The sequence below is a fragment of the Abramis brama genome, assembly GCF_963993115.1.
Source record: "Abramis brama genome assembly, chromosome: 2".
NCBI lineage: Eukaryota > Metazoa > Chordata > Actinopteri > Cypriniformes > Leuciscidae > Abramis > Abramis brama.
This window is the reverse complement of record NC_139964.1, coordinates 17,408,228-17,426,829: the sequence shown is the minus strand read 5'-3', so window position 1 is coordinate 17,426,829 and position 18,602 is coordinate 17,408,228. Positions and strand designations below refer to the sequence as shown.

At 36.2% G+C, this 18,602-nt stretch overlaps 1 long non-coding RNA gene across 1 annotated transcript; it reads right to left on the bottom strand.

The window, feature by feature from the left end:
- Positions 1–9,299: 9,299 nt before the first annotated feature.
- LOC311077812 lies at positions 9,300–10,407 on the bottom strand. The gene is made up of 3 exons (XR_014605001.1): positions 10,292–10,407; positions 10,110–10,210; positions 9,300–9,443 (listed from the first exon to the last, which is right to left on the bottom strand). It is a non-coding gene; the product is annotated as an uncharacterized lncRNA (long non-coding RNA).
- Between the last annotated feature and the right edge of the window lie 8,195 nt (positions 10,408–18,602).

Here is an 18,602-nt window from a genome sequence, read left to right as displayed (position 1 = left end):
CTTGTGGTCATGAAAGTATGATCACAAGTTTGGATGCCAAATGGTCTGGCTCCAGTGCTTGTCTCACAAATTTTCCGTGAGTCTGTGTTGTGTCAGCACTTTGAGGAAAGCAAGTTAAATTTGGTACAGTACAAAACACTGTTAATTTGAACTGAGATAGAAAAACCTACACAATAACCCCCTATCATGACCCTCAGATAGGGCCACAGCACTGCTTCAATGTGGCCCTCAGTAAAACCAGAGTGAAGATAGAGATGATCTTTGGCATCCTAAAGGCACATTTCAACTGTGTTCGGCGCTTCAGAGTCACCAGAGCGGGCATCACAGATAGTGGCTGCATGTGCCATTCTGCACATTATAGCCACCAGTAGAAAGGAGCGAGAAACACCACAAAACCAGCTTCTCCCCGATGAAACTGACCTGAAACTGATGTAGATGCAATCACCATACAGTATTACACTTAATAAAAGCACATTGAAACTGCAGATATGTCTCAAACTGTTTTATTGGTTTTGTGGGATGGGAGGGAGAAAGAGAGCAAGAGAAAGTTGCATTAATAAATATTCATACTAAAGTGTTCCTTGGTTAAATAAGTTCACATACTGAGATCAGTTTTATCCAGCTGGTTGATCTTTTTGATTTTTTTTTTTTTTTTTTTTTGGAGCCTCTTCAGCTCACAGTCCAGCTCCTTTAGTGAACAGTCTAGTTCAAGTCTCCTTTAGTGAACAGTCTAGTTCAAGTCTAATTTAGTGTGCAGTCTAGTTCAAGTCTCCTTTAGTGTGCAGTCTAGTTCAAGTCTCCTTTAGTGTGCAGTCTAGTTCAAGACTCTTTTTGTACAGGGCCCTGACTGAGTCTGTTTCCACCTGAAACATAATTCCACCACAAACATGATCATTACAAGTTTTCTGGAGGCTCATCAAATCACAAAAAGTTCCTTGACTTCCTACAAACACAGGACTGACTAATTTATGTCAAGGGTTTTAAATCCTTACCTTGTTCACATTTCTTCTGAAGCCCATTGAGGTAGAGGCCTCAGTTTCTGGGGCAGGTTGTGAAAAATCCTACAATAAAAGAGATGTGTAGGGGCCAGTCCCTTTTTTATGCCACACATTCAAATGTTTGCCATAATAAAAAGCCCAGTGCATTCACCTCAGCAACTGTCTGAGAACACACAGACAGAGTGTCTTCATCACTTCCTCCACCCTAATAAATAAAAATAGGCCAATGTAAAGCATAACTGTTGTAAAGCAGGTTATGTTTGGTGTTCTGTCTGCTGCATACTGACCTCTGTGTGGGAGACTGTGTGTGTGTGTGCTGGCTTCAACAGGGACACTGTATTTCCCTCTACTGCAGAACATACAGTCAGCCACACTGTTAGACCTTACCGGGTTTTTTTACAGTAAAATACTGGCAACACTGTTGCCAGTAAAATACTGTTAATTGTACAGTTCTTTACTGTAATCTAGTTTGTTTCTGTAAAAATGCACTAAATTATAGTTAACTAATTACACTTGCAGAAACCGACTGCCTTAAATTGACCAACTGTCATTTAAATGTATTAACTAAAATTTATAATGCATTAATAATGTGAGCAAAGTATTACTGTGAACTTCTTTCATTTGAGACCACTAAAAAACTATTGTACATAAAAAGATTTCCACTGGCTCAGCAACTACACAGTCACCGCCTGTTAAATAAAGCAACATGCAGCAAATCATCAATATTAGTAGATCTTCTCCAGGACTGAAGCACAGGCTCTACTCTTCTGCACAATGGTGACCCAAAAAAATAATTTTACAGTAAACTACTGGCAACAGTGTTGCCAGTATAAACCTGTTTTATAACTTACAGTTTATTACTGTTAAAATACATTTTGTGGGTGTGTCTTTTTTATCTTACACAGTTAACCCTTTCAACCCCTCAGGGAAATCCACACTACGAGTAAAAAGTAACAATGCAGTGAGATAATTAAGGGAATATGTAAGTGATTGTAAGCAGAATCACTGAAGAAAAGAGAAACACAAGAACAGAAAATAGAGAAACACAAGAACTACGACTGACTTCCAGCCATTACACATTATTACACTTATTATTAACAGTATGACTTTATTTCTGTCATACAGAAGTTGTTATTGAGATGTTTAATTGAAAATGTTTGGTTTGAAGTTACCGCTATAGAGATTAGTGCTTGCTTTAGTTGGGATGCTGATGCTAAAACATTAATTTTTCTTTTGCTGCTTGAGCTGTGTTTTTGCAAGTCACACTTGTGCACACACAGTTTATGAATGACTGCAGTTATAATGATTATGATGACAAAATCATCATATTGCCTGTTCATTCACTAAGGAATTCATTCTCACTTATTCAGAGTTTAATCCTCAATCAAAAGTGTTACATTACCACCACTGTGAAAACGCAGCAATAAGATGCAATGACTTTTTTTTTAACACATGATGCATAACCAGAGAAACAGACCTACACTGTGTTTTAGAAACACCGAGATATCACAATTTAGCACATTAATCTCAACAATGGTGGCAATATTTCTTTTTTATTATTATTATTATTCATGCAGCAGTGCATGCTGGGAGTTTTATATTATCCTGGAACCCAGCATGCATTGCGACATGAAACTTTTCACCATTGTTGAGATTCATATGCTGATTGTTGATGTCTGTGTGGGTCTGAGTCAAGCAGAAGTAAAATAAAATTGAATGCACTATATGATTGCAATATTCTTCAGAAGACCTGATTACAGAAATTTTGTAGATTCACAGATGTATGCTAAATATGAGATAACTATAATTTCAATGACTATATACAGGAAAAAACTGAAAATCAGGCATGTCCAGGATGATTGTGACATCATCACAAAAAAAAATAAAAACAGCTAATCATCTTCCTCTTGACTTTTTCTTGCCATAACAAATGTGTTTTATAAACTCACTGTTACAGCAGTCAGAGAGAGATGAAAGGTAAGAAGTCCAGGGACAAGAGACCAACTAAAGCAAATACTGATCTCCATCATGGTGACAACAAATTTTATTAATAACTAAATCTCTGTTAATTCTCAACAAGAACTTTTGTACATGTAGGAAAGAAATAATCGTAAACTGGTTTGTAAACTGGTTTCACACTCAGTGTGGCTGGAAGTCAGTTGTAGTTTTTGTGTTTCTCTTTTTTCTGTTCTTGTTTCTCTGTCCTTCAGTGATTCTGCTTATCAGGTGTTCATCAGTTTCTCAATTCACTCACTTCTTTTCATTCAAGTGGACTATATTAGTGAACTAATGTAGGGAATAGTGAATGAGGGTATAGGGTGTGATTGTGAAAACAGCCTCTGAGTGTCGACTTTGAGCGCTGTTAATTCACAGTATATTCCTGTAGGCTACTTTTATTTTCTACGGTATATTACTGTTTTAATGGAAAATGGTATAATATTGTCAGAATTTTACAGCAAGGGTTAACAGTGCATATTTAAAACTTAAAAACGTAGTAATGTATTGCACACGTACCCAGTGTTACTTGCTTAGAGGAGCCAGCACCAGTGTCAGACTGTACAGCACCTGTAATCCCATCCATAATCGTCCGTCCCTTATTGCCTACTCAGAGCCAACTCCTCCGCCAGTGTATTCTGGTTTTCTGAATTTAACTCTTTATTTCTGTTTGCTGCAAACAAGTGTTTGTGATAAAATGTTCACAAAAATAATAAAAGGTTGTGGTAAATACTCACCACTTTGAATTATATTTTTATATTTTGTCTTTATCTGCTGCCAAGAACATTTGGAGTTGGGGTTGCATCTAAAAATCAATGAATATTAATCTTTCTTAGTACATGCACATTTTTTATATATTATAAAAATAGGCTATAGGCTATATTACATGTATAGGCTACATACACATACATAATTTTACATAAATATAGAACGTATTTGTTTAACTTACACATTAACAATCAGCAATCTTTCTCCAACAGTCTTCTCTTGCTTTGGCCGCAGAGACCGCATTGTTTCGAGTTTGAAATACATATTTAAATTCATCGTAATTATGAATGATTATCTCTTACTCCTCCGCGGAAAAATATATCGCTCTCGCTCTACCCGCGATTGGTTGTTCAGTGTCGACGTCACTCTTTTATGTGCACGCGCGCGTGGAGTAATCATAGCTTGAGGATCAAAGCCTGAGTTGACAGAGAAAGTTGATGAGCTGCATCATGGTACCAATAAAGCCTGATAGGATCGGTTTGGTTTTGTCAACTCAAAACTAATCCTGTAACCCTGAGTTTGTTCAGCTACCATCATGGTGCATGGCCCAGATCATCATCCTCTCTGTCACTGAGCACCACAGTATTGCAACTAAAAAAAATAATAAAAAAAATAAAATAAAAGAAATGAAAAGGACTTCATGTGTCTCATAAAAGAAACACGGTTAAAGCGAATGACAGAAAGTGTGCTTATGTTTATCCACTAGAGGGGGCTAAAGATCATTCTCACACAGTGGACAGTATATTCGAGAACTTATTGACTTGCAGGAATTGGACTTGTTAATTAATTTGTTTATCAAATCCAGGGGCCTCATTTATAAAACTTTGCGTAGGATTTGCGTACGGATGAAACATAGGACATGCGTACGCACAGAAATATTCGGATTTATAAAACCGTGCGCACGCACATCCTACGCAGTTTTTCCTTAATAAATCACAATCAATTCTAAATGTAGCGCAGCTTTTGCGGCTTCATGTCACGCCCATAGTTGCCCATAAATAGTCCGTGAAACGCCCACAAGTTAATATTCATCGATTGCGAAATCATGGCAAACACAGAGAGCAAAACCAAGAAACGTAACTTCAGTCAATGTGAAGTAGAAATTATCGTTGGCGAGGTGGAAAAGAGGAGTAAAATGTTGTTTGGAGGGCACAGTGTGGGCATTAATAATGCCAAAAAGGCACTTGAGTGGCAAAAGGTTGCAGACGCCGTTAATGCTGCAACCTCACAACCTCGGACCGTGGCCGAAATAAAAAAGAAATGGTCGGACATCAAAGTCGATGCAAAAAAAGCGTCTAGCGCTCCATCGCCAGAGTGTGCCACGGGTGGGTGAAAGGGGAAAGCTACAGATGTGTTATGAGGATGAATTGCATAACATGCCAATTATTGCAGAACATATTTCACTTTTCTTTTTGCAAATATGTGTTAATTTGCATTTCTGTTGTAGGCTAATCTTCGTTTGATTTTGTTTGTTTTACACTGCAGATCGATCTAACGGGTGTTCGAGGCTGTTAATTGTAAGACTTGCTTTGTGAAGTCTTCATGTTATTTATGAAAGGCAGTATTGCCATTTATTTTACACAACGGTCTACAGTTTCACACACTTTCACATGTTTCTTTTTTGCCGACGGTATCGCCATTTCTCATTTCACCCGTTTTTGTGCGTACGCCTGGGTTAGAGTTTGTGTGAAGGACTGCACATTTTCCCGTCAAGTTTGCTTTTTATAAATACCAATTATTGCGTAGAGAGCGGCGTACGCCTTCTTTTGTGCGTACGCAACGTTTATAAATGAGGCCCCAGGTGATTGGAACAAAATACTGAGGAGGACTTTTACTTTCTGAACCTGGACTTTACACCTCTGGTAGAAGTGAAGATACTTAAAATGAGAACAACTCTTTGAAACCAGGTTCGGTGACTATATTCGTTGACAAATGTCAGTAACAGAAGTTTCGACTAATGAGTGACTTTTTCTGATCTGGAAAGAATGCATTTGTACCAGACAAGATGGAGATTTTGCTCTCTACATGTGGTTTGATGTACAAGATGATACGGTCATAGAGTTTGGGTCTGAGGAGAGTTTCAGGAAGTCTATATTTACATTGAAGGCCAGTGTCAAATGAAATCACTTCCTGAGTAAATTTAGCACTATATAAGATGGACTATTAAAAGTAGAGGTGGGTAATCCAGGGGCCAAAGAGTAAAAGTCCTGCCATATTTACACCTCTGTATAGCTGGAACTATGAGCAATAAGTAACAGCACAACACACTCAATGACAACAAACTGTAAAACATGAGGGCAAGAGAACACATATAAAGGGAGCTGAGAACATGAGGAACAGGTGACAACTCTCAGACAAGGAAGAGGTGAACACACTCAGGCAAACGAGGACTCAACAAGTGTAGCTGTCGCAGATATTTTTTCACCTTTGAAAGGTTTTTGGTTTGTTTGTTTTGTTTTATAAATTTTGTGGTAATACTTGTGTGAAAATTGTATTGATCTACAATGATAGTTTGGTAATAGTGACACCTACTGGGAAAAGGAGTAATATAAGACGTATTGGTCATGTGATTTTATATTTTGCGTGCTTGCCGGAAAAAGGAAAAAAGAAAAAAGATAAGAGAGAAACACGAGGTGTCGCACACAAATCGAAAGAGGTAAAATCGAAAGAGTGTTCGAGCAAAAAATTGTCTACTAATGTCTCCTGAGTCCCGATTGGAAAGCACACGGTATGTTTGTATGTATTTTGGTTATTGTTTATTTATAATTTGATGTACTGTGTACATTGATTTCAGTTTTTAGTTTCGAGGGATGTCATGGTAGAGTCAGTTCAACAAATTGGATTGTAATTTTGGTTTATTTTTCTGTTTTTTCACGGTGTCCATTCAATTTTTGTGATATTGAATATCCTGATTCCTGAAAGGAAGACATTAAAAGATTGAAGGCATCAGTTGAAGCGTGATTTTTCTGGTCTGGAAAAACATTCAGGAGCCGTTATAACAAGGGAGCAGAGAACATGAGGAACAGGTGACAACTCTCAGACAAACGAGGACTCAAGAGGGCGTGGTACAGGGAAACAAGGAAGCAGGAACAGAGGAGCACATGGCCAACACAAACAAAGACAGAGCCATTAAGCACAGCACAAACAGAGACATGAAACAAAGACAACACAGACAAAGCTGCCAGGGTAGAACCCTGACAACATTATGTGTTTTATCTTGACATTCTTAGTGAACTTTCAGTGATTTGAGTCAGGGTGAAAGGATGGAAATAGGGAGAGGCGAGATCTCCAGATTAGTGATTTTTATTGTTTAATGCAGGATGTTTGATTTCATGTTCTTTCATCAGTCTTACAGTACAGACCGCAGCTCATCTGTGAACACATAGGCTACTGTATTGTAAGACTGTGAGTTAGAGCAAATAATGAAATAAGGCAGGTATATTGTAAATAGAGTTACCGAAGGCACAACTGGACCACAAACAGAGAGTCTCTGGCAGGATGAAGAAAAAGCTCCAATGTGCAGTAAGTAGAAATTTTATTCTGACGTAGAGATGGAGTTGGTAATGGAGTAATAATATTTGAGTAACTGAAAACTGTAACATAAAATTTCAATCATTACTTTTTTACACTGAAAAATCCAGTAGTAGTTAACTTTACTTTATGTCTTAATTATAAAAATCTAGTAATCTGTACTATTCACATACTATGCTTTGGTTATTCAGAAAACCCAAGTTAAGATTAATTGATTGGTTTGAGTGCCATTGAAAATGTAAAACTGTGTTGACACATTAAATACTAAAACATTTTTACTGTATACTCCACAGTGAATCCTAAAACAAGCTATAAGCTGCATTGGCATAACAATGGCATATATGAAATAGATGGAATAGATAATGAACTAAACAAGCCAGTTGACTCACTGTTACTGTTGATGAATGGTGGTTAACAAAATAATGTTCTCAATTTCAACAAGAAAACGTATCAGAGATATAAAATAACTTTTAGCTCAGCAGGGAAGACATAAAAGAACTAGCTTACAGATCTGCTAATTGTCTTAGCCAGTTGTGTGTAATGTGTAAACTAGGTGTTCTGATGGAAACACAGAGACGTCATAGCGTGACGCTATTTGATTGCAGTGTTATCACCATCATTTTGCTAACGGCTAGTTTGTCCACCACTTGTGGACTGTATTAAACTAAATCCTGGAAAACACTCCCTGAACTACTAGAATGATCTCAGATGCTCTGAGTTAAAAAAAAAAGGGATTTGTGAGAAATAGGAATCATCCTGTTTTTTCATGCTTAAACTTCTATTTTCTTATGGAATCAATCAACAGTGATCACATAATTCATTATTAAGAGTCCCGTCTTTTAAAACAATGCAAGTTGAATTCATCAAGCATTAACTGCTTTCATGTGAAATGTAATGTTTAGGATTGGTTTGTAGGGAATTACAAACCTGCGCACATATATTCAAACGCACATAACTATAGAACCAATTCTTAATGCGCATGTGTACGCGATCAGCGTTTCTCACAGGTTCGCGTTTAAAGTCTGTGTAGAGAGAATGGTGTCATCTCAACGCTATCTCACGACCAATTCGTACGAATTCGTACGAATGATAAAAAGATGGCTAATTCGTACGAATTCGTACGACCTCACTCGTACGAATTTGTACGATTTGTCTAAACCCACGTGATGGGTAGGTTTAGGGGCGGGGTCAGGGGTAGGTCATTCGTATGAATTCATACGAATTGGGCAATTCGTAAAATATGTACGATTTTGCAAAAATCGTACGAATTCGTACGAGTGAGGTCGTATGAATTCGTACGAATTAGCCACCTCGTAGAATTTGTACGTTTTCCCGTGAGATCGGGTTGGTCATCTCCCCTAAATTAATAACAAATGATCGTTGCGACGGAAGCGAATCAATCAAAACTAACTTTAGCTGGAAAATAACTTTATTAAAGAACCGCTATAAAGCCTGTGGCATAAAAATGTAGAAGTCTAAAGTGTCCCAGATTGCTCTGATTCACCCTGTTTTCTGATATTGAGAGTCTGTGAAACTGCTTTTATGTTGTATTGCTTTTGTTTTCAATAAAATGGTAAAATAATAACCATTATTACCATAGTAAACTTCTTTTTTTTTTTCATGTAATTGCTTTTTCATTGCCAATGTCTGAACAGCTTGTAAAGAAATATCAAAGGGCCTCATTCATGAAACACAAGTAGAACACATTTTTGTGTAAATCGTTTGTAAAGCAGCTCTGTCGTGAATTTCAGATTCATGGACACATCAGAGGTTTGGTGTCCCAGATCACCGTCATTCACATCGTGAGAAATTGGATGTTGTGAGTTTATTATAGCAATGATAAAATAAAGCAATGATAAAATAATGACAATTTTAAATTCATATGAAGATCAGATGGCAGTTTAAAAAAAAAAAACACAACAATAACAGAAACCTCAATCAGAAATAATACATTTACAATAAGAATGATTCACTAAAATAATAGAAGCAAAAGCAACAAGACTGGATGAAACTTATTTCTCACAAATAAATTTACTCGTAAAAGAGCATGGCAGATCATTCCAGTTGTTCACAGGGTCTCTTGTAGGATCCAGTTCAATACAGTCCTCATTTGAACCTTGATGGCTATTCGGTTCATCTTTGTACCAAAACCTGAGTAAAATGTGTAAGATTTTCAGTTATTCAGGACCCCAGATGTTCAATGAAAGTTTTTATCCATTCAGCAAACAACAAATGAGGAGCTTAACAAGCCATTCATCATAAAAGAGCCAACAATATTCACAGCACCAGAATAGCAAAGCAGAAGTTAAAGTGCAGAAAAGTAAAAGAGAGAACAATTTATCCATACCAGCCTGATCTCATGAAAATGCGTCTCTATAGCACGCATTGTGTTTATCGTGCAGTTTATACGTGAAAATTAGTTTTTATGTGCATATGATACGCAGTTTATTGCATGTAATACACACACGCACCACTAATTCTAACCAAACATATAATACACACGCATGGGTAGGTTTAGTAGTGGTGTGGGGTGCGTGTGTATTATACACGCAATAAACCCAGTGTCAAACGCATGTTAAAAACTCATTTTTGCGTATAAATTGCATGATAAACACAATGCGTGCTATAGAGACACATTTAGAGTGACCGGGTTGTGCATACAGTTTATTAATGGGAAGTGTTTTCTTGATTGTGGTTGTTGTCATGATTGTGTGTGTGTAATTATGAAGGTTGAGATTATCTAATTTTTTAAATGAATATAAAAAGGACGTAACAAATTATTCCGAAGTGTTTATCTGTGAGTGTTTTATCACTTACCTTTGTTTCAGTGGTGAATTATCCACCCATTTCATGATCCCCTCAGTCTCAATGTCAGACAAACCAATCCACACTCTCTCCTTGAATGAAGATATGAGTTTCTGTGTGTGAATATAAACAGGAATAAGTGTGATTCCTCTCATTGATTCTCGCTGATTGAACAGACACTCACACAATCTCACCTGTTTCTCTTCAGTGTTGATAATGATCAGATCAGCTCCTCGATCTCTGCAGTACTGCCTGCTCTCAGACCAGCTCTTCAACTCATTGAATATGAAAAAACTGGCACTTCCTTTCAATAAACATAAACACTTAGCTCATTATTTGTGTTGTAAAGTGCAAATAAACTTATAAATCCATTTGTACTAACCTTGTTTGGATAACATCCTTAGTTCAGTCTCTAACTCCAGTTTCTTCTGATTCAAAGCATCAAAATTTCCCTGTAACTGACTTTTCTCAGCGCTGAGATCATTGACTCTGGTCTCTAACTCCAGTTTCTTCTGACTCAAAGAATCAAAACTTCCCTGTAACTGGCTTTTCTCAGCGCTGAGATCATTGACTCTGGTCTCCAACTGGGTTTTCTCAGCAGAGAGATCTTTGACTCTGGTCTCCAACTGGGGTTTCTCAGCAGAGAGATCGTTGCCTCTGGTCTCCAGCTCCAGTTTCTTCTGACTCAAAGAATCAAAATTTCTCTGTAACTGGCTTTTCTCAGCGCTGAGATCATTGACTCTGGTCTCCAGCTCCAGTTTCTTCTGACTCAAAGAATCAAAACTTCCCTGTAACTGGCTTTTCTCAGCGCTGAGATCATTGACTCTGGTCTCCAGCTCCAGTTTCTTCTGACTCAAAGAATCAAAACTTCTCTGTAACTGGCTTTTCTCAGCGCTGAGATCATTGACTCTGGTCTCCAGCTCCAGTTTCTTCTGACTCAAAGAGTTGAAGTTGCTCTTCAGTTGGTCTTTTTCAGTCATTAGGTCAGTCTTGTCCTGTAAGCTGTTGATAGTGTGATTGAACTCTTCATCTGTGTTCTTGTAACTCTTTAACAGGTCTCTCTCTGCTGTGATGGTGATGTACAGTGTGATGAAGACCAGCAGAAGAACACAAATGAGCCCGAGACACACTGTCTTCAACACCAAACACCAGCGTCCTCCTGACAAACATAGAAACACACACATTGGTTAACAACAATTCACTTCGAATTCATATTTTAAGAAATAGGCTCAAATAAATCCACCTTTATCTTTAGACAATACACAGGCTTTTTTAACAACAAAAAAAAATGTATTATTTAATAATCATAGTGGAATATCTACAGTTAAATATGCAACTTCATGTTATTAAATTTACAAATATGGACACATTGTTTAAAAAAAAAAGAAAAGAAAAGATTCCTCAAAAGTGAACAGCACCATTTCTACTTCAAATGAAACTTTCTACTTACTGCACTTTCCGTCTTTTCCTTCGTCCTGGCTGGGATTCTGTGTTCCAAGTACAGTTAGGTAATAATTCATATCATCATTTTCATAAACGTCCTCTAATTCCATTATTTACACTTATGTCTGACAGCAAGTGTTCACACACAGCAAATGAACTCTCCTGTGAGTTTATATGGCTCCAGACTCAAGAGTGTTATTAGATTTTGGTGTATTTGGCCGAGCAGTGGTTTGGGTGGCTCGCCAATGTATTAGATTTCTCCAATACATAAAATAAGTAAGCTTGACCAGAGTTCTTGTGGGGAGAAGAATTATTGAAGGTTTGTAGTGTAGCAGTCCTTCAGCAGCGATGTTAGCATGTCACCCTTCAACAATCTTAACCCAACGTTCTCTCTGTGTGACTGAACTTTATACATGAAGACAAAAGGGCTACAAACAAAGGAAAACAGTTAGGACCTCCCACAGGAGATCGATACACTGCAATCTACCGTGAGCAATGTTTTTTCACACCCATCAGTTTCTATTGGGCCATATGGTTCACACCTTTACAAACACTGTTTTCAGTTGATTAAATCTAAGTCACAATGTACAGACCCTTTCCAAAAAATTAGAATATCATGGAAAAGTTTATTTATTTCCATAATTCCATTCAGAACGTTAAACTTCCATAGATTATAGATTCAGGGCCCACAGCTTAAACGATTTCAAGTATTTAGTTGTTTATTTGTACATAATTTGGGCTTCCAGAGGGTTGTTCTATAAAAGACGCTTAGAAAAGCGGGGATTAAACTCCAAAACCGGACTTGAATGAGCCTAACAAATAAGTTGGGGCTAAAGTGGTTCCATAAAAGGTAATTTAAGTTCACGCAATCTCACTAATTTGATCCAGGTTTATCTAGTCTATATAATTGCGTGTGCACGCGTTTCTGAAGCAGCCCTAGAGGTCGATCGTGGATCAAATCGATCCACCATCAAACAGCGTATATTTTGTGCTGTTTTATGCGTTTGTGACATGTTTTTTTTTTTTTTTTTTTTTTTTTTTTACATTTTACAGTTATATTCTCCATCTGTAAATGTTAGAAAGTCATGCAAATGTATCCATTATGCTGCTAATCTTCATATTGAACGAGCGCTGCTGCGCGCATGCGCGCCAAATAGGAGCGCAATAATTCTGACTAAAAATATACATTTTGCTTGGAAAATTAATATGCGATATTTTATAACACTAGAAATATCTTCTAATTATAATAATTTATCTTTAGGATGTTGGATAAGTTGCAGTGAACTTCTAGCGAACAGAAGTACTTCAGTGAACAGAAGTAGCCTAATTCAGGGAAGATTTTTTTTTTAAAGAAACTAAATACATAAAGAAAATAAAGATGCTACTTAATAAAGATGACATATAGGCCTTCTTATTTAGAATGCTGAGAATTACAGCTTTTAATGCAATAATTTTTTGGAGAAAGCAAGAATCCCCAGTTTTAAATGAGTAGATTTAGTTTCTAAAGTACATTATGGAGAGGATAACATGAAATTAAGAGAAAATGTATTTTATACAACTCTAAAATCAAAGAATATTCCATAAAATAAAGGAATATATATTAGCCTACATTAACTACATTTTATATACCCCCCCCCCCCCCCCCCCCCCCCCCCTATGTGTCATTATAAGAGTGATATAAATATGTGAATGTTATTTTTTTTTAAATATTTATTTATTGTTTTTTTGTCTTTTCCCCCTTAAATCATGTAAAAGTGTCTTACTATGTACTTTTTGGTTATTGTTCTAATCATGTGTGTTGGTGGGTATTATCACAAAAGAAAAAAAAGTAGAAGGGAAAATAAGGAATATTTATTGTGGGAAAATATGATGTCTTTAAAGTGTAAGAACTGATTTTCCTGCAAAAACAAAACGCACCCTGCAATAAAGCTATAAAATGCACAGATAGCAAAGACAGAGCAGAGAACCTTGTATATGTGTGTATATATATATATATATATATACACACTTTATTATGTCTTTAAATTCAAATACATTTAACGCAATTATACAAATTGACAGTTTAAAGACATCATATATATATATATATATATATATATATATATATATATATATATGCTAAAATATTTGTTATTTGGACATTTAATGTGCCTTATTTTGAATTTTAAACCTACTGTATTTTTATGACAGCAATACAAGTAAAGGGACTATTGTAATGGGGTAAATCAAATGTAGTCTAATATACTGTCAATTACTAAGCTCAGATTCATCTTACCAGTTAAAATTTATACTGTGCTTTTGTAATTATTTATTTTTAATTTTGTGATTTTAACTTCTGCTTTACAAAGCTTTTTTTAGATTGTGTTCTAATGTTCTTCTAATCATGAACATGTACTACAGCTGAGACAAAACCAGAGAGAAATTTATTCATAAATCTTTAAAACAATCTAATAAAATCTTGGGCACAAAACATTCAGCCAGTAAAAAAAGAAAACCTGTAGTACATATATAGGCCTATCTCTCTCTCTCTCTCTCTCTCTCTCTCTCTCTCTCTCTCTCTCTGTCTCTCTCTCTCTCTCTCTCTCTCTCTCTCTCTCTCTCTCTCTCTCTCTCTCTCTCTCTCTCTCTCTCTCTCTCTCTATATATATATATATAAAATATGAGAGAGTGTCAGTGGTAATATCATTGTGTTCTTGTTGTCGGTCAGTGTTAGAGGATCTGTGTAACAGCTGTGGTTTAGCCTGACAGTTAGTCTGCCCTGGACCAGGCTAGTTTCCCAGCATAAGTTGCCAGGGTAACTGAGTTTGAACTATTTTAAGTTTGCTTTATGAAACAGAATCCACCGACAATAAGTCTGACTAACCAAAATAAGCCTGGCTTGTATTCTAATCTTGTTTTATGGAACAACCCTCAGCTGTTACGGTTTGTGTCTCATGACATGTTTTCCTCTACTTGTGATGACGTCATGTCATGTTTTTTTTCTGTGTCTGAGTTTATTATTAGGTCTGCACCTGTGTATCATTTCACACCCGTGTCTCGTTGGAGTCGTTTCTGATTCACTATAATAAGGACGCTGAAGCGGAGCATGGCAGGAGAGAGGAGAACCAGCGAACAAGGGCTGCGGTCGAAACCGCATACTCAATGAGTAGGTACTTAATTTCAATAAGTACTTACTTAACGACCGCTAAAAGAGTAGGTACTTTATAGCCTGATCTCCTTGAGTATGAATGCGAACCGGACATCTGCCATGTGACCTACGACGCGTTATCACACGCGCAACAACTTAAAAGATTTGAACAACACGTTTAATTCATCAATCTGTAAATATCTTGATATTGATTAAACTTGCTCATTTTGTGGTCTTTTTGAAGAAACTGCTGCCCATTTATTTTGTGAATACATTTAGGGTTGATTTAAGTTCTTATATTTAACCCTACTAATGTGACCCACCGTTTTATCCTTAACGATATTATTTATTTTTATTAGGATATCCCAAAATTGTCATCTCTTGAATATGTTGTTAATTTTTTTATTTTTATATCCAAACATTTTCATCCACAAGTGGCTAACTGCTTTGTTTTCCTCTTTTTCTTGTTGAAATTAACTCTCGTTTCATCCCTCAGGCCTATAAATAACAAAAAATGTTTTTTTTTTAAATGTTTTATAATGAATTATTTAAGAAAATATATAAAGATATTCAACCTTGTAGGTTCTTTTTTCCTGTGTAAAAAATCTCATATATATATATATATATATATATATATATATATATATATGCTTGTGAAGTTGAATAAAAAAAAAACTTGTTCAAAAGTCACGTAACACAGTCTCATAAGTTTAAATAATTTGTCTAGTTTTAAGGTCTGTAAGAGGACAAACTTAGATTACAAGAGAAATGGTTCATATTTTACATTTTTTCCGACCTGCAATGAACAAATGTCATTTCCACCACATCTCTATATACAGCTGTTATTTAAAAACAGAATAACTTATAACAACAGAATAACAATAATTATACATTCGTCAATGAGATAAATTAACTGCCCTAAGGACCAAATGGTGAACTGTACACCTGTCACACTCTGAAATTTAATATTGGTTTGGGCAAGAGCTTATTAGAAAATAAATAACTTGAATTTTTATATTAAGTAGAGCATGATCTCGTAAATTGTGGATACATTTTTAATGTGTGATGAGAAATTTTTAAATGTTTTTAAAAAATGTGTGTGGTGATGGAAATGACAGGGTGGTGGTGGAAATGACAATGAATTAACGTGAATGTAGAGAAACAGTAATATTTAGAGAAATATTTATTTGAAAAACTCTTAAACTCATCACACTCAGTAAACTCAATTCACAAAGTCAATCTACTCTTGCAATCCATATCAATTGTACTTTGTAATCATAAATGTCATATCCACCACATGCTGTCATTTCCACCACAGAGGGCAGTGTGGTGGAAATGACATTTCTGTAGTTTTTTTGTGAAAAAATGGAAGATAGCTTCACTGATCAGCTTTGAATTAATACTCAGCATTTCATGCATGCAAAATACTCTTATTTAACTTATTATTATTTTTTTACTTTTTAAAAACACCCTTGAAGGTACAGCATGTTTCCACCACATGCTGTCATTTCCACCACAGAGGGCAGTGTGGTGGAAATGACATTTCTGTAGTTTTTTGTGAAAAAATGGAAGATAGCTTCACTGATTAGCTTTGAATTAATACTTAGCATTTAATGTATGTAAAATACTCTTATTTAACTTAAAATGTTTAACTTTTTAAAAACACCCTTGAAGGTACAGCATGTTTGGAAATGACATAGAATAAATATATTAACTGATCAAGCAATATTTACCTTGATTTTTCTTATTTTGTTCTTGATGAAAATTTTAAATTGCCTCCATGTCCAACATGTGCTCTGATGTCTCTGAACATTTCCATAGAAACCACCTAAACAATCTTTCACACAAACTTTTTAAAGGGACAATACAGTGTTGTGGTGGAAATGACACCAATACTGTGCAACAGCTATATTTTGTATAAAAAGTAATATTGATGGTGGTCTCACATTAAATACTATAATGTATTTTAATTATTTTACTAGTGCTTAATTTAGGTATATTAATAGTTACCAGATAAGTCATACTTTTAAACTATTTCATTGTTGAAGTTAAAAAGTCTGGGTGTGCGACAAGGATAAAACAGTGATTTTGACACCTATAAGGAGGTTGAAAAGTATGAAAAAATCATAATAGAAAGGTAGTAAAAAGTTTTTAAGGAGGTTTTATTGTTAGTTTGAAAAAGAAAGAGGATTTTGTCCAAAATTGTATGTATTTTTAAAAATATGACCAAAGTACATAAAAGTGCCCATAGTCTAAGAATCACCCATACACACACACACACACACACACACACACCTCATAAGAATGGTTTTCACCTAGAATGGTTTTCCTCAGCGTTTGTAATGTCTGCACAAAGGGCAGCTGTGCGAAAATTCGCCTTTGGAGAAAACTGTTGATTTTGTACTCGGAAAAAAGTTAAATGTATCATTAATATTAAAAATTGAATGAATGAATTTTAATTTATATTAAAAAGAATGAATTGCTTTGCTATCCCACCCCAAAACATACAATAATAACAACGATAAATGCTGACCAATACTTAATTATATTACTTTTTACTGAAAATGATATAATTCAATAAAACAAACAAAATGTAATGTGTCATATGACATAGCTATGCATGATTTAATACACTCTAGATGTGTATATAATGAACATATCTACATTTTCTTTCAAACAATTAAATAAAACATTAATTAAATAATTGTATTTTATTTACTGACAACAATGAGAAATATTAATAAATTAGTAAAATAATGAATGAAAGCCACCATCACACAATAAACAAATGGATATACAAGTCAACACATGAAACAAAGCTTTATTCAGACTACAATCATGTATGTAGACTACAGGCGCTGAACCCCACATCCTTCTGCCGTCTCAACACAGCGGTTCCCATTCTGCGGCTTTATTCTGATGAATCAGCTGACCGCCAGAGGTGAGCCGTGCCTTCGTGCCTGAGGTTGTTGCGTGATGTGTTGTGCTTCACAGTCTGAGGCAATAAAGGCAGGTGGAGTGATGGAGGGTCTCGTAAGGGCTGGTGGAGTGATGGAGGGTCTTGTAAGGGCAGGTGGAGTGATGGAGGGTCTCATAAGAGCAGGTGGAGTGATGGAGGGTCTTGTAAGGGCAGGTGGAGTGATGGAGGGTCTCATAAGAGCAGGTGGAGTGATGGAGGGACTCGTAAGGGCAGGTGGAGTGATGGAGGGTCTCGTAAGGGCAGGTGGAGTGATGGAGGGTCTCATAAGAGCAGGTGGAGTGATGGAGGGTCTCATAAGAGCAGGTGGAGTGATGGAGGGTCTCATAAGAGCAGGTGGAGTGATGGAGGGTCTCATAAGAGCAGGTGGAGTGATGGAGGGACTCGTAAGGGCAGGTGGAGTGATGGAGGGTCTCATAAGAGCAGGTGGAGTGATGGAGGGTCTCATAAGAGCAGGTGGAGTGATGGAGGGTCTCGTAAGGGAGAAGAATTTATTGAAGGTTTGTAGTGTAGCAGTCCTTCAGCAGCGATGTTAGCATGTCACCCTTCAACAATCTTAACCCAAAGTTCTCTCTGTGTGACTGAACTTTATACATGAAGACAAAAGGGCTACAAACAAAGGAAAACAGTTAGGACCTCCCACAGGAGATCGATACACTGCAATCTACCGTGAGCAATGTTTTTTCACACCCATCAGTTTCTATGGGCCATATGGTTCACACCTTTACAAACACTGTTTTCAGTTGATTAAATCTAAGTCACAATGTACAGACCCTTTCCAAAAAATTAGAATATCATGGAAAAGTTTATTTATTTCCATAATTCCATTAAAACGTTAAACTTCCATAGATTATAGATTCAGGGCCCACAACTTAAACGATTTCAAGTATTTAGTTGTTTATTTGTACATAATTTGGGCTTCCAGCTGTTACGGTTTGTGTCTCGTGTTTTCCTCTCC